We start from the raw sequence: 24,165 nt of genomic DNA, 5'->3' as shown, positions 1-24,165 counted from the left end.
TAATCAAACAACATACATTAATAATTTGTTTGATATATTTGTACAGATTCGATACAATTTTGAAAATTTGTTTCAAGAGCTCTCTGAAGATGAACGAGACAATTTCTTATTTGATATGAAGATGAATGAGACAATTTCGTATTTGATGTGAAGATGAATGAGACAGTTTCAGATTTGATGTTAAGATTATCGAGTGGAAAAATTACATCGGAAATATTCATATTCCTTGACTTGGTGAATATATATTAAATGGGTGAATATGTATCAGTGGATCACAATGGTTGCAATGGCCATGAAGACATCAATTTTCACTTCACTGGGTTCACTATTTCTGGGAGAGTGATGGGGGCTGTTGGAGCAGAAAGTTGTCCATATATAAATGGAGGTGGTGCCAATGTGAACGTTGAACTCATTTCCACCAGCAATGATCTCATTAATGATGTGTTTACGTCACAGGGAGGCAGTTACATGTTTACAAATATTACTCCAAGGAAATATAGGTTGGTTGCTTCCCATCATGAATACATAAATTTCATCAATCCTTGAGCAATATACAAATATCAGGTCATATCAAATCCCACTACATTTTTTTTCAAAAAGGAAAGGCCATGATATTTTTCTCTCTTTGCCTTCATTTGATATGCAGAATAAGTTTGGAGATTCCTTAAGGATGAGTGTCTAGAGGACACAGTAGCCCTCCATGAAATCAAACGTGAAGAAGTGGAAAGAGCGGGCTCTGTGAGCCAATTGTTAAACAGAGGAAGAAGATACAAGGTCATACCTAATGTCGATCCTAGCTAGGATGGTGCTATGCATGAGGTACAATGATTGAGGTTTATAGAGTATATTTTCTATAATATTCTCTTTCAAATACGTGATTCTCATGTTCTCTTAACAATTTTCCAAAGAGGCTCTCCAGAGATGGAGTTGGGCTTTGGAAATCTGGTAGTAGATGACATCTTTTATGTCCCAAGTTATGATATGGATGGCTTAGTTGTTTCTCAGGGTAACCCTATTTTAGGTGTTCATGTATACCTTTATTCAGATGATGTCCATGAGGTGAAGTGCCCTCAAAGAAGCTCCTTGGCCAAATCAAGCACTTTGTCATGCAATATCTGATGCATATGGGAAATTTGCTTTTAATTTTATTCCATGTGGAAAATAAAGGTTGTTTCCATTCTACAAGGGTGAGAATACAATATTTGATGTTTCACTTCCATCTATAGAGGTTCTTGTTGAGCACAATCATGTTAATATATCTCAGCAATTTCAGGTCGTAGCTTTCTTAGTTGGAGGAATTGTGGTGACTTCTGAAGGAGTCTATTTTGAAGGTGTTAAGATATTAGTTGATGGATGAGAAATAGCTACAAAATATGTCTAGGGATATTACAAACCTGATCATGCAACATCAACACGCTACACAATCAAGGTTGAGAAGGATCATTTTGAGTTTAGCAGTTTGGAGAATTTCATGGTTGTGCCAAACATGGCTTCAATCCCAAAGATAGAAGCTACAGATTGTAATATTTGTGGTTCCCTAAAATTAGTGACAAATGGCTATTATGGCAAGCATCAAGTTGGCTTGACACATGGGCCAGACAATGTTAAGTATCAATTAAAGAGGATTGATGATATGGGAAACTTCTGCTTCAAGGTTCAACCATGTTAATATCAAATATCCCCACTGACCACAACAACAGAACATGATTCTGGTATTCAATTTTCACCATCACTTATTTCTGTGACAGTAACTAGACCAATGTTTGACATTGAATTTATAAAGGCCCTTGTTGATATCCATGGTTCGATGATATGCAAGGAAGGATGTGACTCCTCGGTTTCTATATCACTTACTTCTTTGGCTGTTGAAATCTAAGTTCAGAGAAGCTTAAATCTTTAAGTTTAACAAATGAGAGCAGTGACTTCATATTTGAGAAAGTCCTACCTAGTGCATTGTGTCTTGAGGTAAAACATGGACCTTCATCTGATTTGTTAGATTGGGATGATGACTGGTGTTGGGAGAGAAAGGTTATTGATGTCAATGTTGGTGTTTCTGATCATTCAGAGATAGTGTTTATCCAAAAAGGCTATTGGTTGCGTATTATGTCTACTCATCCTGTGGCTTCTTACATCGTACAACCAAACAAAGAACCAATGAATTTGTTGATTGAGAAAGGATGGTAGAAAATCTGCTTAGAAGCTTCTCATGTGCACATGCTTCATTTCTTGAACTCATGCATTTTCTTTGGAATGTCTTCATTAGAATTCAATGTATTGAACCATAAGCCTATATATTTGACTGGTGAAAAATATCTACTGAGTGGTGAAATACATGTTGATTCAAGTTCTTATCCCAAAGAAAATGAGTTGTCTCGAAGCATTATTGTAGACATATGGCAAAAAGGAGGGTGCATTTATAGATATGATCAATAATGTCAAACTTGTTTCAAGTGCTAATGGACCAAGCAACATTGTTGTATATCAGTACACTCACTGGGCCAATCTTGAAGATGAAATGGTCTTTGTTCTGAGAGATAAAAGGAATGCTAGTGAGAAAAATAGTTTTGAAAAGGTCTTGTTTTATCCAAGAAGTCGGCATGTTGCTGTTAAAACTGATGGGTGCCAACTTGTTATTCCTTCTTTTGTGGGGTGCCTAGGAAAGTACATTCAGGGTCAATGCTGCCAGAAATCCTAGGTGTTGACATTAAAATAATTGCTCAAAATGACAGTAGCAATGGTCTTCTGAAAAAGGGTGACTTGGTTCTTCAAACTTCAACAGGATCAGATGGTCTGTTTTTGGGTGGTCCTTTGTATGATGATATTGAGTAATATGTTGAAGCTTCCAAGGGAAATAATTTAAAAGCACTTGCATAGGACCCCTTTTGAAGCTTAGTTGTATGCTTATCCAATTTGATTAGAAGCCCCACTAGATTAGCCAAACCATAAAGAATATTTGATCCTCAATATTCGAACTTTTGTGCATTCCCTGCATTTGTGGTCCTCAGTAGAGGAATAATTGAATTTGCATCAAACAACTGCTAGATATGGACAAAATCTCTTCGATCACATTTCTTCAAACTACAACCATGTAAGTCTAGATTTTACTATTACTTTCAACACTTTACAATGAAACCTATGTAAATGCAAGTTGAATGTGGATAAAATACAAACCACTGTAAACACAAGTTGTCTTGTATGTGTATGCAAGGGCATACATGATAAAATATTTGAGAGTGAATGGGATACTGTTTCAAGAGCTTTCATGCTCTATCTTGAGACTCAATATGCAACGTAGAAGTAATTTGATTGTACTGGAAATTGACTCATATCCCGATAATGCATACAATTTCTTTGTTGACATATTGATTGAGATGATGGGGAGCTTTAAATCATTAAAGGAGTTGGTCATATGTGTTGTGCCTTTTCTTAAAGAAATATGTGTCTTCTCAATTTTTTGTTTGAGAGGCTTCCTAATCTCTAATGTTTGTTAATGGTTGACAACTTTATCTTGGTAAAAACAAAATTTCTTCTTTTCTTTTACATGTGCATTGAACAAAATGTTTCAATGTTTAAGAATGTTTGCATTTTCTACTTAGTTGTCAAGTATAGCATTAAAAAAAATTATATAAGGCATATATTGATGTAGCTTAGGTTGACTATTATGTTTTGTTTCATTATTATGTCTTGTTTGCAGATTTAGTATATCTAATAGATATGAAACAAAACCATGTAACGACTTTGTTTCATATCTATTCCTTAATGAAAATCTACACTACCTAAATTAAAAAGGTTAACCTGCTATAAGATGTGAAAAGACCATAAAATTCTCCCATGGTTTTTTCCATGATGTTCATAATGAATATTTATGTCTTTTACCTCGTAAATGAGTGCATAATTGGCTTATTCTGGTTTTGAAATGCAATGTAGGAACTTTCCAAATATCCCATACCTCGACGTCTCAGATCCCCACTCTCTCATCTTCGCATATATAGGTTTATGTAGACATAACTGAATTTAATGATAGGGAAATTAGTGTATTAGGTTGCTTTCTTCAGAGCACCCCTGCTCTAGAGATGATATAACTTTGTTTAATTGATGACTTGAATTATGACGATCCACGATATGTAAAGTCACTTTTTGGAGGAAGTGATGTATTTGAATAGAGTTTCAAAGAAAGTAACGATATTGGTATGAGAATCTCCTTTTTAAATACACGCTTCAAAATCTTTAAACCGTTGACCAGTAAAAATGCTTTCGGGCTTCATTTTATTTTATTTTTTTCCTTACGGAAGGGTATGACCAATGCAGGTTGTATGTGGATACGAGGATGTGGACACCAGTGGAATGACCTGCTTAGTCTTGGGCAACATCGAGTATGGAAGCGGATGGCAGTCTCATGGAGTGGGTATGCAACATTTTGCCCCATTTTCATTTTGTTTATCATTTGTTGTTTGTGTTGGTTCTAATAGTTAGTTTTAATTATTTATCTTTTTGTCATTTATATCATTAACATTCCATGTTTCCCAAACAAGGTAACATCTTCTGTTGCTTTAGATTAGCATCTTGTAGGATTAGGATGTTCCCAATGAGTTTTGAACATTTGTCCAATATGCCTTGTCGATTTTGGATTGTCATTGTGGGTTATCGCTTTAATTGTTATCTGGTTTGACATTTGATTAACAACTTAATTCCATGCTTTTATAAATTATTTGTATGTTAATTTTTAAAAATACTTAAGAAATCTGTCTTCAATAGTCACTTTAAACAATGGATTTTGCACTACTAGGTTTAAGGTTTGGGTTATGTATTTGGTTAACATTTCCCAAGATTTATATCATATCTCAAGTGTGAGGTTTGGGTTATTTATTTGGTTAAAATTTCCCAAGATTTATATCGTATCTCAGCCTTTTTAAATTCATGCATTCATGCCATTCGAATGTAACACATCGCGACAAGGATGAGCCCTATTAAGCTCACCAACTTTGTTACTATGCTTCATGAATCATAATTCAAATGGACTCTAAATTTGGTTCTTTTCCTTGAGTAAGCAATACTAAGCAAAATCCTCTCATTCAAACTCAACCCCAAGTCAGACTCAAAATTTTGACATGTGAATTTAACATTGGCTCAACAACAAGTCTAACACCCAAGTCCTTGCAAGTTAGACAAGATTGTCCATTAAAAAAAAAAATTGTTCGTATCCTTAAATTGTTAGCCCTTGGACTCCTTCATTAAAGAAAAGATCATTTTATGATCTTGATAATTCGTCTATCAAAACGTGGATGGGGCGAAATATGAGTTAAGGAGTAGAGAAAGAAATTTTCCTTGACATTGCTTGGAATATTTGAACTTTTGGGGGCACATCACGTGACACTACCATCATGATACCAACATTTTTTGGTAAAGTTCCACTGCAAGATGCATCCACTAATTCACATTCCTCAACTCGTGACTGTAAAGATGATTCTTCCTGAACATTTTTCCTAGATGATGATAATGATATATAGTCCTTATCATCATAAAGTATGGATTTTATTTCTTCACCCATGCTCCACCTTCCCCCTCCCAATTGTATATAAGCATCAATTTCTCTTGCATGCTTCCCTCTGATTGCAAAGTTATACCCATACCTGAAATCCTCATCTTGATCTTGGTTCTTATGCTTCTCTTATTCTTCTAAGCTAAGAAATCGGAAAAACATTACCTCCCTACCACCACAAATAGATAAACCATTTTTCCTACACTATCTTTCAAGCTCCACAAGAGGAATACTAAAAAATTCTCGAGTTGTTGCTCCCTCTCCAATCACCATAGCAACATCTTGATTTGGACCAAATCCATATGTTATGTCTGTAATATTGGATTCAGAACTATCAAGGTCCTTCAATGGTGGGGCATATCCACATATTGAATGAAAGGGAGGGACACCTAAATTTCCAAACCGAAGAAAGGTAGCTCTCTGTCCATTCACATAAGCATATGAAAGGAGAAACTAGTCTCACCAAACTTGGAGAACTTTGATCACTCTCTCCTGCAAGGATGCCATAATATAAATGTTAAAAAATTCACAAAAATATCCACATAGTCATTACACTAATTATGATATTTCTTTTTATGAGTAAAAATTACCAACCGCCTTTCTAATTCATGACCAATAAGGGGCTTGATCTTAATACATGATCTATTTTCATCATTACTATCCTCAACATGTTCTATTATTCAGAGTGAGATTTCATGAATTGGCAGGTGTGTTTTTCCACATTTCTGTTTTTATATCCCACATAATTGGAATCCTGCTACATTTGTCCTCCTCTACTTCCCTAGGATACATGTCTTAAAGAGGGTACAAAACACTAACGATATGTTCTTTTGCCATAAGTTCTTCTCATTTTTTGGATGAATTATGTGGAAATTTTATTCATGCCAATTATGTGGCAGGAAATAATGTTCCATTATTATTTTTTATCATCTCTTCTTATGAGTTAGCATGATTCTATTGTACTAGTTCATTATGATTATGTCATGTAAAGATCAAGTTGAGTGGGTTTTACATTTGATTTCCACCGTAGTCAACAACTGAATATATAAGTTTTCTATTAGGTTGAATAATGGTACAACACACTTTGATTTCTGCTAGTGCTTTCTTTTTCATATACTATCACAAGTGCACAAATACAAACTCACTTTTCTTTTTACGTGGATAAGCAAATGATGACAAATTTGTATTTTGTAGTGACAAGGATAACTATGTATTGGAGCTATACCTTGAGCCCTTCAATTCATCCTTGCCTTACCCAACACGACCATCTCCTATTGGTAACAGAGTTCAATTTCTAAACCAAAATTTGTCTTCAATACTATTTCATGATAAATAAAGAACACGACCATTGTTGGATTTCCTTTGAGCACACAAATACCAAAGCTATGTCATTTTTCTTTCCTTGGTTAATATATTGCATTATTGTGTTTGATAGTTAATTCATTATTATTCTATGCCAATAAATCTCTATCAAATAACAAAGAAGGATGACCTGGCTGTTTTAGAGATATATAATATGAATTAATTAAAAATTCACAGGGTTATTTTGATTCTCATCTTTCTATTTCACTTCTTTAGTGAAAACTATATATTCAAATACCAACTCAACTCAAACCAAATTAAAATAGAGAATCCTAGTTAGGAAGACATTTCTCTCTCCATACCTTATAATGACAATAATTTTTTGAATTATACTTGAAGTTCACTGATAATAACTTGGATTTATATATTTCTTTTAGAAACAAATTGAAATCATGGTAAAAATATGAATATCCCATTAAATATGACCTAAAGATGATTCAAAGAATATCACCTTTAGTCTGAGCACGTGGCAGAGTAATTTCTGAGGTGTGAAGTTTTATTAGAGGCATTATTTGTTTATTTGTTTTGGTTAGAAAATGGTTTTCTCTTGCTTTTATGCGACTTTCAATTTATCATATCTAGCATGTTGAGAAATGGGAAAGAATAATGTGTGACATTTGTCTTGCAGAAATTGATGTTGAATGAAAGGATAAATAGTTTAACCAAGCTACAATCCTCTTTGGTAAAGGTAGAGGGACATCTTAAAAAGTTACCTAAGAATACACCATATGCATAGTTTGAACATAAGTAATATATGGATTTTTCGTTTGCAGATATGTTCTTTTTTCTATCCAAGATATCACAACAAGACAAATATTGATATTGTAGAAATTGTTAGAGGACCTCATTGAGGTTAATTTTTTTGATGTTCTACTTCATTGATACATTCTAATTACACGAAGGCTTTAAATATGAATTAATATGTTACCAAAACAAATTATATTCAAAGTTTATACATATAAAAGATAAAAACAAATGCCAATTCCTTCATTTGATTGTTACTTGACTCTGGTGTGGGCAGGTTACATGAAATGTGATTGGAAAAAGAATGGGGAGAAAATATAGAGATCATGTCTTGGATATGATTCATTTGTTGTTGGATATCCTTCAAGCACTTCAGCCATCGACTTTGGAAATGTTTCTAGTAAGTATTCCTATGGTTTTTAATGTTGTGATTTTTTCACCTCATGGTTATTTTGGGCAAGAAAATGTTTTAGGAATGCGTGATAAGATATCGATGGATAAGTAAACAATTTTTTTAAAATTGCAATGTCCATTCCATGATATCATCTCTTTATTATTTGATTTTATTTTGAACGTTTATTTCGATTTTTCTTTGTATTTTAACTATGAAATTGAAAGAACTTGGTATTATGTCTGTTTAAACAACAACCAAAGCTCGAAGATGAAATTAATATTACATTATATTGATTGAAATCATTTTAACTATTTTGTATTGACAGGTTTTCATGATTATTAGAAAAGTTTACTTTCATGTTGTTATTTGAGAACATGTTGTTTATATACTTGACCAAGTTCATGCATTAGACAAAGAATTGTTGTTGCGAATAAAATGACAAGGATTATACATCACACCTCAGATTATTTGTTTTAACAAGTCATTTACAACTTGATCTTTTTAGCATGTAACTTAGTTGGCATGATTGTGCCTAATCTTTCCCTGAAGGTTGAATACTAAGTTACTAAGGTGTTCTTTTCTATGGTGACTTTAATTTGTTTATACAGGTCATCTGGCCACATAGTGGCCACTATCGCTCAACTGAAGAAAACTTGTTCGAGTTTCTTGCTCTTATGGGGAAGAATGGCTTTAACATTGTTGATGTTGAGGTATATGTAATATAAATCCTTTATTGTCTATTGTAATTTATATTCTAGTGTTCATCATCTTTCATGTCTTACACTCTGCATTCTAGGTTCTTTTGTTTTCAGAAAAGGAACTCAGTATTGATGGTAAGCAACAAGATTTGAAGAAAGAGGAGAACACTAACACTGGAGTGACAAATGCAAAAAGAGAGAGAAGAGAACTAGTCTAGTGGTACCCTTAAAGCCAATATCCCGCATAAGACACACACATAGAGACTGATGTTCAAGTCTTCATAGTTGGTGAATTCACTTGCAATGACTTGACAACACAATGATAATGTTTTATAGTGATGAAACAACATTTCATGTGTAAATTGTAGTCCAACCAATGTTAAGTTGGAAACTCATATTGTAATACTCAACATTTCATATAATATAATTTATGTGGTTGAAATTATTTATAGTTGCACTTGATATTGTTTAGTATTTTAACTAACATATGTAATTCTAAATTTTCATATTAGATGAACCAATTCACATTGTATGATGTTTTTTTAATTTAGTCGCAAAATCATACTAATTAATCTATGTTTATTAATAATGAACACATAAAATCAATCTAAAACTACTAAATTAGTAGTTTATATTGATTAATGATGAACACAAATAAAATGAATATACGACTAAATTAGTCGTTTATAATGATTATTAATGAAAATAAATGAAATGAATATAAACTACTAAATTAGTCGTTTATATAATGAATATGAAACTACCAAAAGAAAATATAAATGACTACTGAAAATGATAAATTTTTCATTACAAATGACAACTAAATTTTGCATATATACGACTATTAGTAGCTAATCTACAATATTTTATAACATGACAAAAATTTAGTCATATTTATTTGGTCATTAATTGGTTTCAAACAATGGCTAAAATTTGCATATCTATGACTATTAGTAGCTAATTTACAATATCTTATAACACGACCAACATTTTGGTCATATTTCATTGGTCATTAATTGGTTTTCTGAGATGATCATATAGTAACATATTTTTTTGTATATTTGGTCATTAATTGGTTTTCTCAGATGATCATATAGTAACATATTTTGTTGTATATTTGGTCATTAATTGTGGCAATTAATGACCAAATTTAACATGAAATAAACTGCTAGATGATAAAATTGAGACAATCAATTAATGACTAAGCTAAAAACGACTAAAAGTTGGTTGCATTATAAGATAATGTAAATTAGCTACTACTGGTCACCCACTGAAAAATAGTCATTTATATGTAAATTTTATTCATTGTTTTAGTAACTAATTAGCCATTTTGTACTAGTGCACTCAAGTCTCTTTCCTAATGACGAACTCATTTATTTGTACCTGTAGCCAACTATACTAATAAAGACTCTTCATGCAATTCCATACTGAAACCACAATTTTCCACCAAGTAAGGACTAACATAGCTATAATTAGATCCAGGTTCAATCAAAATAGAAATAAATTGATCACAAAACTTACCATCCATCTCAATGGTCGATGCCTGATGATCTGAATATTTTTTATCCAATGCTACATAGATACGCAAAATACTCTGACCAACATCTCCAATAGTCTATGCCTCCTGCACAATATATATCTTAGGCCTACCACTCTGGTATTGTGGACAGTCTCTCCTACGATGATCTCCTCCACAATTCCAACACCACACGCGCTCCTTATTCTGTTCCTCAGATCGGTGTCCCTATCCTATGTCTGATGCATTAAACCTCTTAGGTGGTGTGACATTCTCCTTGTTACCTGTATCCTGAGGCCTTGCTCTATTTCTGTCCCATTTGGCTTTGTTCTTTGTATTACCTCTCTAGTCTAGCTTAGTCTTGTTTTTATGCTATGATTATTCATATAAATTCCTTAGCTTCTGAATGGCCTCCTCCAATGATCTAGGCTCATCGAAATCAATTATATATTTAAATGCAACTGATAACCCATTAATGAACCTCTGAATCTTGGCCTTTTCCTCTGTGAGATAAGGCACATACCTCAGTAACTCCAAGAACCTACTACTTTACTCATCATCTGTCATGGAACCCATATTTAGCTCATAAAATTCTTTTTCTCTGTCATCAAAGTATCTCTCTCACAAGTACTTCTTCTTAAATAGAATCTTAAACTCACTCCAAGTCAAATCCTCATCATGAATGCATCTGAAATTCTTCACATCTTCCCACCAAATGTATTCTTTACCTTTGATACTGAATGTAGCCACTCTAGCTTTCATGTTCTCTAAATAGTCATGCAACCTAAGAATTTCCGCATGCCAAGCAAACATGTCTCTACATCCTTTGGTTTCTTCATCCCTACATCAAGTTTTGGTGGATTTGCTTTCTTAAACTCATCTAGAAAGTATCCACTATCACTCCTCCTGTAAGGATGATACCGATGATGATCATGGTGCTTATCTAAATCAGAACTAGAATCATACCTGTGTCTATCCCTTCTCCTATCCAGATTTTCCAACCATATTCCATCTCTGATTGTGTCATATCTATCTACTCTATGACCACCATGCGGATGACTACCATATGCACAATTTGTTCCATCCTCCTGCTAATATCTGATCTAACATGGTCCCTGTCGTTGCAAATTTGACAAACTCTAAAGTATTACTACATTTACGTCTGCTTGTTTCTCATGTGCCTGTATGATTCTATCATTATCTATCTTACAACTCCTTATTTCTTCCTTTAATATTCTCAGTGTAACTTCCAAATCGAAAGGGTTCCCAACACCATAATGCTCTTCTAATTCATAGCGAGAGTCTTTGTAGTCAACCATGTTGCTAGCCATTTGATATTTCTTCCTACGAGGTATATCATGTCAAATAAACCAAATCATAATAAACCAACGTACCTTAGTATAGCTCGGGGAGGATACCTGGTCTGCAAGATCAACAAATCAACGTGATACATGTATAACATAATCATGACAACATATAGAAACATAAAACATAAGCATATGACCATGCAACCATCATTTAGGGTCCAGTCATCAATGCATGACCTCAACAACAACGCACACCACAACCTCATGCATGACAAGCACCATCATTACATCACTATACACTTGACCACATGAAACCATGAATATGCATAAGGGATTCATAACTGTCCAGACATATGAATAAACACATATGACCAAGCATGATTGAAAAATACTTGAAATCAAACTTGCAAGAATGATACACGCAACCAAACATACAAGAATGTAACCAAACATGCAAGAATGTAACCAAGCATACTACAATGATACATGTAAGCAACATAAATTGACATGTAACTAGTCATACACTCACAACAATGCATTCCACAATAACACCTCAAATTTCACATGACGACATCACTACAACCATGAAAAACATCATCCAAATGCAACAAGCACATGAAATGCAAGTGTGAGAGACACATATGCAACTGACATTCATGCATGACCAACACATATTCCATCTAGTCCAAGGGGTGAACCATGCTTTGATATCACTTTGTAACACCCTCCTCCTACATCTACCCAAGCAACTAGCCAACCGAGGTAAACATGCGATGAGAGGCCACTATGATATGATTCCACCTCCTCAGTCATGTTAAGGAAGTGGAAACGATGGAAACACAACATACATACATTAATTATCAACTACAGGACCCTCAAGAATCTATCCAATACTTTAGAAAACTTGCCTTGGGGTCCCACTAAGATTTTGGACAATTTAAGGCTCAGTCGCTCCCATCCTATAGGCATGAGTGCAAACAACAACCTAAAGTCACTCTCACAGGCTTGCCTGCCAGCGACCAGAGACCAAAATTGTCAGTGCAATGCCAATGACTATGGGATTTGAGCCACTTTTTCAGGCCCAGAGCCCAGGTCACTACCTGAAATTGAATCATCTCTTCAGTTCAGTAAAATAACATGGAAATGACAATACTAAAGAAATTACTTGTTCAATACCTTGACTATACCCCTACTAGCCATGATAAGCATTTCGTCAAACATATTGAAAGTGTGTAATCTACAAATGTAATTAACATTTTGGAGCATAAGGGTCTCATACTTAATTGAGAATCGCTAAGAACCATTGGTGCCTCAACACATAATGTTCCATTCCATCCATTAGGTTATAGATACATTGATCATTCAATTACAAGTAAAAACATGATGAAAACCACTCATGGTTGTTGTCATAAAACATGTAAATAATGAACATAATAGGGACATAAATACCAATGAAATCACAACCATATAATCCACATATAATCCATCTCATAGAGATACAAGGATAAATAACCTTTCATTAATTTTGAAAAATCGAAACCCAGGATGGGACTTCCACTGTCCACCTGACCATAGAATGCTTGAGTCAAATATCTCTTCAGCCATTCACCCCGTGCCATAATCCAAGCATGAATATGGGATCTCATAGAACACATCAATCAAAACTCATCTAGGGCTTCGAGAGGCCATCCACCTCAACCCATCAAACAATGACTCCACCTCATGATCAGACATCACAAAACCATCATCCGATCGGTATCTATCCCAGCCATCCAGGGCTCCAAAGCGTTTGTTCCAAACCAAGCCTCCAGGACTAGTAACTCAACCCACACTTGCCGCCGAGCTCGAGAGCATTTTTCCAACCAAGGTTCTATGATTAGTAACTCAACCCACCAAGGGCTCCAGACTGTTTGTCCAACCACGGCTCCAGGAACTAGTAACTCAACCCAAGCTACGGAAACATGAGAACCAGTGAAAAACACAACAATGAAAATAAACCCATAATCACCATGTCTATCCAGGAAATGGCAAGACTAGGCAATCCTCCATGCCAATTACAAATGACAACCAAAAACCACATGCATGTGCCATGCATACCTAAACTAGTGAAGGAAATATACATGCAATTCGGTACCTGCAAGAAAATCTGATGTAGCTACTAATCCTGATGCCTTCTTGCACCAAAAATCCAAGTATGCCACACACACCAAGAGTGATCCAAGGATACTCTAAGTCTTTAAGAGTATGAGAGAGAGAGATAGAGTAATGAGAGAGCTTCATAACTAAACTAGAATAAGGTTGCCAATTGATCCTCATAATCCTTTTTATGAATGAGGCCTCTTTTTTCTTCATTTTCCATTATTTTCCTTCAATCTCCTCCTCACATGCAACTTGTGACCTTTAACCTCCCTTTTCTCCCAATTTCCATTATTTTCATAAATAAATGTGCCAAAATGCCATTTTGCCTCTCCAAAGGCTTAGCCATTGCATTTCCCAATTTCCTTAGTCATAACCAATCACAAGTGATCCCCATCACTAGGAGTTTGCCCAACATTCAGTTTGGAATAAGTGTCCCATCATCTGCGGTTATTATTTTGGCTTTATTTACTTTTATTACATGGAATTTTCAGCAAGGTTGTTACACATTCATTGTGGATCAAGCAGTGGAAACTCCATCCCTTGAAGTGGATAACATCATATCTAGATTCTTGGCTTCAGATTATGTACAAAAAGTGATTATCTACCTTTTTAATGGATTTTGGCCCTTAACATATTCTCTTAAGGACTATGTGTACTAGAATTGGTCTCAAAATCTAGTGTTTCATTTTTACTAAAAGGGATTCTTTGTTGTGCTCTTTAAAAATTTAGAGGACTGATAAAAGGTTTCTTATTAGGGACCCTAGTTTTGCGGCCACTCTGGTCTCTCCTTTCAACCATGGCTTCCTAAGTTTAATTCTCTTTCCATGAAAACTTTGGCAACCATGGTTTGGGTAAGGTGATCCACATCTAGAAGGCAATCGATCCAAAACTTGATCTGGCTGAAAGCCCCCTTGAATAAGACCCTGATTCTTAATGTTGATCTTCTGAATTGATTTCATTAACATACTTGAATCCAAATTTAATATTAAACTTACGATTGTGTTGATAGTCTCTTAATTCATTACTTAATGCATTTAGTGATCATCATTGCGGAAATAACATGCATAAGAAAACATGAGATAAGAGATTAATCACAAAATACGAGATCACCGAATCAGTAACAGATTTCACCCAGTGTGGGCTACTTCTCCAGGATCTGCTTAACTTTGTAGTTTCTTCATTAACTACTCTTTAGTAAGGCTCTTCTTTATCGATATAAATGAACTCCCACTTCAAGTGGAAATATGGCCTTTTCAGTGCCACACCATCTCGGTTTGTGTGCACGAGCTAAAAAAAAGAGATCCCTTTCAGTGCCTCACCATCTCAGTTTGCATACATAGGCTCAACTGATTTATATCTTGCTACCTTTTTGTAGTATACAAATACCATACATAATATACAAGTACATATTCTCTTGTAAGAGGGAGAATTAGCAACAAATGACACTTACATTAGTTTTTATGCCAAAGCTCTCAATTGGATGCTCAAAACACATTAAAAACAACACTAGTAGGTTTGTCTCATCATTCTACAACTTTTGATTGTAAGCATGACCAAATTTTGAAAAGTGCATATCTGTCTCGAAAATTTTGCCAAGCATTAATGACACATGTGGCCTTCTAACAATGTTCCCTCAGATCTTCTTTTTAGATCCAAATTCTAACTACACCAATCGATGCTTCTTAAAAAATTATGAAAAAATATTATAAACTTCATTTGGTTATGTCGCCTTCACCCCTAGACCCTTGTGAGAATCTCAACATTGAAAAACATGCCATGACATCAGAATATGGTAGGAATATTTTGGTAAAATATTCTAGGGAATATTACCCACCTCAATATTTGTGCTTGTGTGGGGCCATGTTCCCTCCGTTCTCTACGCCCTCCACTCCATGGGTCATGCCCGTGATTGCCCCCCCATTATGCGAATGGGATTGGTTATATACTTATATGGTGGCAGAGATTTTAAAAGAGGCAACAAATCATATGGTTGGACATTACATATAAAGTATGTTGTTGGGGGAGGTCCCGGGGTCAAGCCTATAAGCCTCCCCATTTTGGCTTGCGAACATAAGTTATATGTTAATATTTAAATGGTGGAAATGTGGAGTTTAGCGCGACCACCAAATATGGTGGCCCACCCACCCATAGTTTTATTAATATATAAATATATTTTTAATATGTTGATTTAAACAACTCAAATTCTACTAACTTTAGCATAACCACTGCCTAGTTTATCAACCTTGCCAACTTTGACCCCATCGCTAACTTGGTCTAGAACACTGCTAAAACCATCACTAGGTTTAGCCATCATCTTGGCTAAAACAACCAAATTTGATTGAACCGCCATCTTTGGCCATGGTCTAAATTTAACTCGAGTTCTCGCAAACTTGTCATATGTCAAGTTTCATCGGCCAAGAACGAGGTTCCATGTGCCGATTGTGGGTTGGTCCATGTCAACAACTATGTGCCACTTGGTTTATCCATAGGATGCTACATGGCACTATCTATATGGTTCCTGTGGTGCTTAATGGATGGTGCCACATAGCCTGTTCTGAGGGTATCACGTGGCATTGTTAGTGCCCTAAAGTTCCCTATTTCGTCAAAACTTCAGATGAGCATAACTTCCTAATATGTACTCAGTTTGAGGTGCCATTTGTGTTGTTGGAATCAACTCATCAATTTCAGTAACCAAACCTTCCGCATGGATCAAATTTTGTTTCTTCATTGAATCTCCTCCTCTTTTGATTCAAAAACTTGACTAATGTGCTTGGATGAATATGAATGGTGTCTTGACTTGCTCCGAATTTTCATACTATGGGGATATCTTATAGAATCAATTTTTTTGGACATCATTTGGATTAATTACCATACTCATTTCATGGCACCGGCTGAACCGAGGGAGCGGATAGATAGGGAGGAAGCTTAGATAAGAGAATACGCTCCCACATTGGTTTTTTTGTAGAAAGATTTACCGCCAAGACCGAGCAGGGCGAGTTCTTGGTTTGACATGGTGTTGTTTCCATCAACTTTTGAGCACTTTGACTTTTGAGGTTTCTTGGAGCCTCCTAGATCATAAGGCTCCCTAACCTTCCCATTCATTTCTCACATACATATATCTTAGAAGATATGAGAAAAATAATAAGTCACTTAATCAAAGTAGTCATCGAAAGGCTTGCAAAAGGAATTATGACATTTGTTCACATATGTGTCTAAGTGGACCTCAATAAAGGGTTGCTTGATAAAATCCTTCTCAAATAGAAGGGTAAGGTTTATTTGAAAGTGGGGGATTATGGAAACACCTATTCTATTATACGAATTGATAATAGCTAGGTCATCTTCAAAATGCTTGATCTTATTTTGAAGGGCCTTATACCCACCTGGATGCTAAGAAAATGAACCATGGATGACAATATACAAAGGGTTTAAAAGGATCCAAGCCTACTACAACACACAAGAAGGAAAACACACATTGTCATAAGTCACCTATTACCAAATCAACACCTTCAAACTTATATTAGCCTCATGAAAAGCCATCTCAACCCACAAAAAAGTAAGTTCATCCTTCAACCAAAACGGAAAGAGACTCAACTATAATTTTAGCTCCATTGATGAAAGAGCACAAATGATCGGAATCTGGATTGGGGGCAAAAATTTTCTCCCACAATTAAAGTGCTTAGAATCGATAAAAACCTGAATGAACACATCTATCTCAGTGATATGATCCCAGCACAACTCGGTTCACTGAAAACAAAGTGTGTATGAGAAAGATAGAGACTTTTGTCTGCTTTCACAAACAGGGAAAATTTTGGGTACAAGGCTGATTGGGATGCTGACTAGGCATTCGTACAACCCAGTCAACAAAAAGAATATTCTAAGGAATATTCTTGAAATATTCCCACAGGTGGCTCAATTAGGTTATGAAAAATGTCGGTATGTAATTGGTCAAAGACATTAGGTGGACTAATGAGAGGCTGACACGTGGCAAGCCTGGAGGCTGCCACGTGCCCTCTCAAAGGTCAGCTAAAATGTTTTGGGAAGCCATGAATCAAATTCGCAACCTCTTCCACACAAACCCAAAGCCTTACCACTATACCATGCTAATGTTTCTTAACATACAATGAACACAAAATGTATTTCATGAGATAAAATGTGGCAGTTGGGGGAGGTAACTGCTAACCTTAACCTCTGCATGTGACCAACCTCGAAACCATAGGATAGCACTAACACTAACCATGGGGATTAGCACTAATTAACCATGATTAACCCTTAATTAAGTGTAGATTAAGTTGGCAGCATTTTTGGCAGGTTCGACAAATCCGACACTACTCCAAAATTAGCGGGGTTAACTCAAGTTTCTCCATATTTGGTGCAGTTTTCCTAGGGAAAACTGAAGAAACCATAACTTCTTCATTATTCGACCAATTTTGGCTCAGAAAGAGTCATTCGTAGATGAAATGGATGTTATGAACACAATGGAATAGGTTTCAGAGGCAGAAAGGCACTTCTATATGTGATATTTCTACGTTGAAGTTTAAGGAAGCCCAAGGCCACCAGGAGAGGAGGTCAAGCCTAAATCAGCTGAAGTCAAATTGCAGATCTTGGATAGTCATTTTTGGGGTGTTTGGGTCTTTTGAATCCAATGGAGTAGGTTTCAAAGCCATTAGAGCACTGCAGGTGAATGTAATAAGAGAATTGACCATTAATCCAAAGAGGGCCTAGCCATTGAAGCAGGTCCAAGGAGATGTAGCCCAAGAGGGGTGAACTCCTTTATCAGATTTGTGTCATGAGTTTGTTGTGTTTTATTTCTCTGTAATTTACTTGTTGTATATGTGTTTAAAAAAAAAAATCTCATTAAATACACTCAATACTTGACACATAATCCTTCACATTTTGGTTAATTTGAGACGATCCTAAACACACATTTTTAATACTAATGATGGATCTTGCATAGAATTAACAAGTTTTCTTGACATTCAGATCAAGTTGGTAGCAGAGAACTATTAGCTCATTTTAACCCTGAGATGGTTTGCCAATGTTAGCTAAAAAATTAGCTATTGGTTTTGTATTTGTGCAAGGAGAATTTAATTGTGTGCAAGTTTAGGTGTGTAAGCTGAAGAAGGGAGATGCTTCTTTGTTGAGAAATTTTTTGAAGCTTTGTGAAGTTTTTTAATGCATTACAAGTGTGATGGCATCTTCAACAAGTGATGTTTCTAATCCATCTTCCTTAGCAATACTCTTTGATTTAGATATGTTGCAAGAGCTTAACATCATGAGAGATATGGTGCAAGAGATAAATGAAGATAGGAAGGAGAACACTATACTTCAAGAGGAGTTTATGGCCATGAAGGACGAGAAGCAAGAGATTCTTGAAAAGATGCATGAGATGGAGATTCAACTCCATGATTCCAAGGAAACCCTAGCCAAGTATGTGCATGAAAATGAGGTATGCAATTCAAGTTTATCTTCAATTTCCTCTAAAAATGAATCATTTGGTGCATTTGAATGACACACTAGAAGAATAAGGTACAAATTATTGATGAAGATGGGCTATGAAGGTAAAGGGTAGGAAAACATGCACAAGGCATAGTTGAGCCAATTGTTGTTGAAGAAAGGCCTGGGTATTTGGGTCTTGGTTATGGAAAACATGATGGAGAATTCTCCAAAGCCAAGGAGGCACAGGAAGGTGTTACAAGAAGTGTTGTGGAGGTAAATCCTCTCTGCGGACAGAGATGATCCCTACTAGCCCAGACCGGGTCTAGCAACAATCAAACAATGCTATCACGCAAGTTCCTAATTGAAAATAAAAAGTGGATGGTGAGAACCTACTTGGATTCCAATGCTAATGTTCGTAGAAGAGATATCGCCTTCGTTCCTTTGCCTCGGCCGGTCACGATCCCCACGATCTCCGTGGTTGGACACCTGCACATGCAAAGAACAACACGAATACAAGCATAAAAACTAGAAGATGCAATTATATATCAGTAAGAAAAGATATAACTCAACATCAATCATAAGACAATGAGAGTGGAACCATAATGATAGTCATCTATCATTAATAAATAACAAAGAAGAATACAACCATTGTTCTAACGTCAAATCCTCCTTTGGCTGGGTAGTCAGCTACACAAGTCTTGCAAAGCTTGTTGGGATGAGGAACAAGCTTCTCTCTCTTTGGGTGACAAGAATCTCCTCACTTAGATTTGGCCTTATGGGTGCAAAGAAGGCTCTTGCAGCTTCAAACTCTCTATCACTATGCTGGAACTAGAACTACTGTAACTCTGACTATTGTGACTAGCTTGCTTAAGGCATAGAGGCAAGCTTTTATAGATAGAGAAGAAAGAGATAGGATCAACCACATTATTCATGGGATTGGCTTTATCACTTGGAAACTTCCATGAAAGGTGGCAAACCACTTTCCTTTTTATGGAGATTCAAAGCCAAACCATCCTAGCTCAACATGGATTCAGTTGGTGAATGGGTTGAAGAGAACCTTCGGAAATTTGTTGGTTAAAAACTTTACTCAATTCGGTTGGCACGAGTGCTAGTCTGGGACAGAGCGCCAATGGCGCGGCCTTTTTAGAGGATTTATCTCATTGGCGCGGGCAGTGAACTGTGGACCCGCGCTAAATGCAAAAAGAGCTATTTTCATGGGTATTTTGCAGGAGATGTCTTCAGGGCAAATGAAGCTCATACTTAGAGGAATAAGATGCAAGTGGTTTCAGGTCATGTCACTTCTCACAGGTCCCGGAATGAGTCCTCCAGTGTGCGGGTAAGGGGTAACAGGGACGGTGACAAACGGTGACAAATTGTTGTGTAACAGATGCCCCCTAAAGCATGAGGCCCGAGAGAGAGAGGGGTGAAATGCTTTACAAGAACATGCGTGACTGAAAACACGGCCGCCGGAGAACCTGCGTAAAGAAGTAAAACTGATATCGCTAGTACATGATATATGTGGTATGGGCGTAGCCATCCATAATAGAGTGCATAATAATCTAGATCCAAGGTATGGGCGCAACCATCCAGAGAGGATCAAAAAATAGACTCAGGCATGGTCGCAGCCATCTAGTGAATGAGTCATGTAATGAACATAATGATCCACAAATCGCAACCTGGATCCCAACAGACAAAATCCAGGGTCTTGCGCTCTATCTCGACCCAAACAGAGTACAAGTTTAGGCATGCGAATACATGAGTTGGAGTCGAACATGCATGAACATCGTCTGATTACCAGTCAATAATGAAAACTGTTAACAGGCGCGAGAGGTACCACCAATAATGACAATAATCCTCAAGGTACTATAGGTACAATCTACGGCGTGCGAATCAATGAGATGGCATCGAACACCCGTAGAATCATTCGATCGGAGGCCAATGATGAAAACCTCTCGTCGAACACGAAGAACCTACCATTGAGGCATGCAGGCTCCAAGGCACCGGAAGGGAGTCTCTAGATCAGCTTCCTGGATAATGAGCTGAAGTCGACAGGAAGTGACCTTGATCAAAGGTGGGCCATAGTGTTTTCCACATCAGTGACATGAGACAGAGGAAGAATGGTGTGATGAATCAAAATTATGTGAGGTATCAGAGGAGGTTGTATTGCTGCAGAGGTCAACTTCTCTTGAACATATCGGCGGCACGACAGTGGATTTGGCAGTATTTGACATCAAATGAGCAGAGGTCATGGTGACAAGGTAGTGAGCAGATGAGAGGTCAAATAGGATAACCCAAACCCACGGAGGCTAGTGTAAAGCAAGATGAGATGTCCCCACCCCGACACGAATGCAGACTAGTGCCATGTTCAAGAGCGACATACTGCTGACACGAAAATAATTATGGGTCCATTTTCCCCACCATTTCTGGCGAGTACCCCAGTTATTTTTAACAAGCTTGACGGGGATAGCATATGCTTGTAAGGCGTCATTATGACAGAATTCGATGTCATTAAGTTTTAACGAGCATGACAAAGGAAGAACTCGGCATCTTTTCCTGTTTAGAGAGTCTGAAAAGACGGCAGAAAAGAAAACTCCAGGGGTGTCCTTTTTCGTAAAGTCTCGCGAGCCCGAAAAAGTATAAAACAATGCTCGAAAGAACCGCCTGACCATTACGATCGAGGAGTAATTTTCATTTATAGTGACATCGATCCGAAAAAGTAGAAAAGTGATCAACATCACGTCGTTTCATAACCATTCACGAATCGGAAACGACAAGGGTCTGACGATCTTTTCGTTTTTACACGGTCGGAAAAGGGTTTAAAGACGACCGCCTCTTATTTACTTTTAACGAGTCAAGAGGGGTAACTCAGCGATCTTTTCATTTTTAACGAGTCAGAAAAGAGCTAAAAGATGACTCCATAGTGACTTTTTCGTGTATTTACCGAGTCCGAAAAAGTATAAAATACAACTCGTTTCACCATCGAAGTTGCAAAAAGGACCTGTCATAGCACCAGAAACAAGCATAAAATCCATTTTCGACCAAAAGTATATTGAAATATTCAAAAAAAAACTTTTTAAACCCTATTACAAGTCAACAAGTCTATAAATATGGTGAAAATGTGAAAAATAAAATTACTTTTACTTTTTACCTCTTGCATAGTGGTAGTGGTCCATTTGGGGTACAAACTTCGAGCAGCGATTACCGCCAATCCGGGCAACCATTTGAGATTCCGCCAGTTCCAGGTAAGAGGTGCTTCCTTTGGCTCCATTTCCATACTTGTTTTATGCATTTTGTTCCTTAATCGAGCCTCCGCAAGGGGGATTTTAAAATTTAGGGTTGCGCCCCATTGGCGCGGGTATCCGGCACGGGTCCGCGCCAATGGGGTGATTTGCCCAAAGGTGTCGCTCCGTTGGCGCGACTGTTTTAGAAACAGTTGCGCCAACCGCGTGACCTAATTTTTTACTTAAATTTTCCCATCATTTTCGAAATTTGTCTGGTTTGTAAGTCTACCAGGGTTTCATTAATGATTTATTCATCCTTGTGGGCACAGGAAACAAGAAAAAATGGTGGTGGAATGGAAAGAACGAGAGCATTATGTCGTAGATGCCTTGGCCATAGCAGATGAGGGATGTATGAATGCTCTGAGAGACTGTGGTCTCAAGAAATTCTTCCTCACCTCTTATCTGCGAGCTCAACTGGAGCTATTACAGTTCATAGTGGATGCTTGGGATGTTGATGACCAAGTTTTTCGATTACGGGATCAGACCTTAGAGCTAGATGTATCTGATGTGTACTTCATTACTGGGATGTCACAGAGAGGGGCGAGCCCCATTTTTATCGGAAGCAGGCCTTCCAGAGAGAAAATAGGTGAAGTGAAGGCTCGAGTGTGTCCAGAGGCACAATTTGGGAAAAACAGTGCCAAGGTGGATATCGCCACCATCCATGATTTGGTTCATAAGGTGATACTGTTCACAATCACGCGTGCAGCTGGGGTACAGGCACCCCATGAGGCAAGCAAGAATCATCTGTTACTGGCGACAGAATGTCTCAGCCCCACCATTTTTTACTGGGCTACAACGGTGACTACAAATATCAAAAGGCAGCTTACAAAGTGTAAGCGCAGGGGAGTGAAACAGTTCGGGTATGGCTCGATTGTGGTTTCGTTCTTCTTGGAACGATTACCCCTATTCCAGTACCAGGGAGTTGTAGTAGCGGATCCATTACCACGAGAGCCTAGGATGGCTCGCTGGGCAGCATTGATGCCCAGAGGAGGAGGGGGCCAGCAGATGTCTTGGCGGCTCGAGTTCTTCATATGGCTTCACCGCCAGCTGATCGTGGTAGAGGACTGGCCATACGCGGGAACCAACTTCATGGGGGATCCAGACCTCCCACTGGCAGAGGGAGAGGAATGGGAAGAGGAGTTAGGTATGATCTTCTCTTTTTGATGTTTTTATGTATTTTTTTTTTGTCAATACATGCATGTTCTGATGACAGTTGTATATATATGCAGATGTGGGCCCAGAGAAACCAACCGACTTGTCTCCTATAGCGCGGAGGGGCCAACTTGCAGCTGATCCTCAGGCAAGGGGTGCCGTGGGGGAAGAGCTGGTGCAGAATCTCGAGGGACTTACCCAAGGGATTCCAGGTTATGCCAGATTGGCGGACGTGCCTTTTGCATACCAGAGGCACACAGTAGGGGTGCCGAGCCGCATCCATCGTCTGTTGAGACGCTTGGTGCGCGTGGTGACGTGCTATCATGAGCACCACCACGGATAGACTTCTAGACTTCTTTCGTGCATATTTTTTGAGGGACATGTTGTCCGAGGATACATCAGGATGAACATGTATTATTTTTTGGACTTATGTAATGCATGCGGTGCAAAACTTTGTGACACACATATATACATATGCCTATGGTTTATTATTGTGCTTTTATGTGCTTGCTTGTATAATGTTTTGATTATAAATTACACAAATGTCTATCTAATACATGATTAGCCAATGCATCAGATAATGTGTTTAATCGTCTT

At 37.1% G+C, this 24,165-nt stretch overlaps 1 pseudogene; it reads left to right on the top strand.

The window, feature by feature from the left end:
• Window positions 1-249: 249 nt before the first annotated feature.
• LOC149154839 (uncharacterized) lies at window positions 250-2,874 on the top strand (annotated as a pseudogene).
• The last annotated feature ends 21,291 nt before the right edge of the window (window positions 2,875-24,165 follow it).

The sequence above is a fragment of the Pinus tabuliformis genome, chromosome 9, assembly GCF_031772625.1.
Source record: "Pinus tabuliformis cultivar Carrire ecotype Pingquan chromosome 9, CPIR1, whole genome shotgun sequence".
NCBI classification, from domain to species: domain Eukaryota; kingdom Viridiplantae; phylum Streptophyta; class Pinopsida; order Pinales; family Pinaceae; genus Pinus; species Pinus tabuliformis.
Note: the sequence above shows the minus strand (reverse complement) of the source record. Positions and strands in the feature narration are given on the sequence as shown.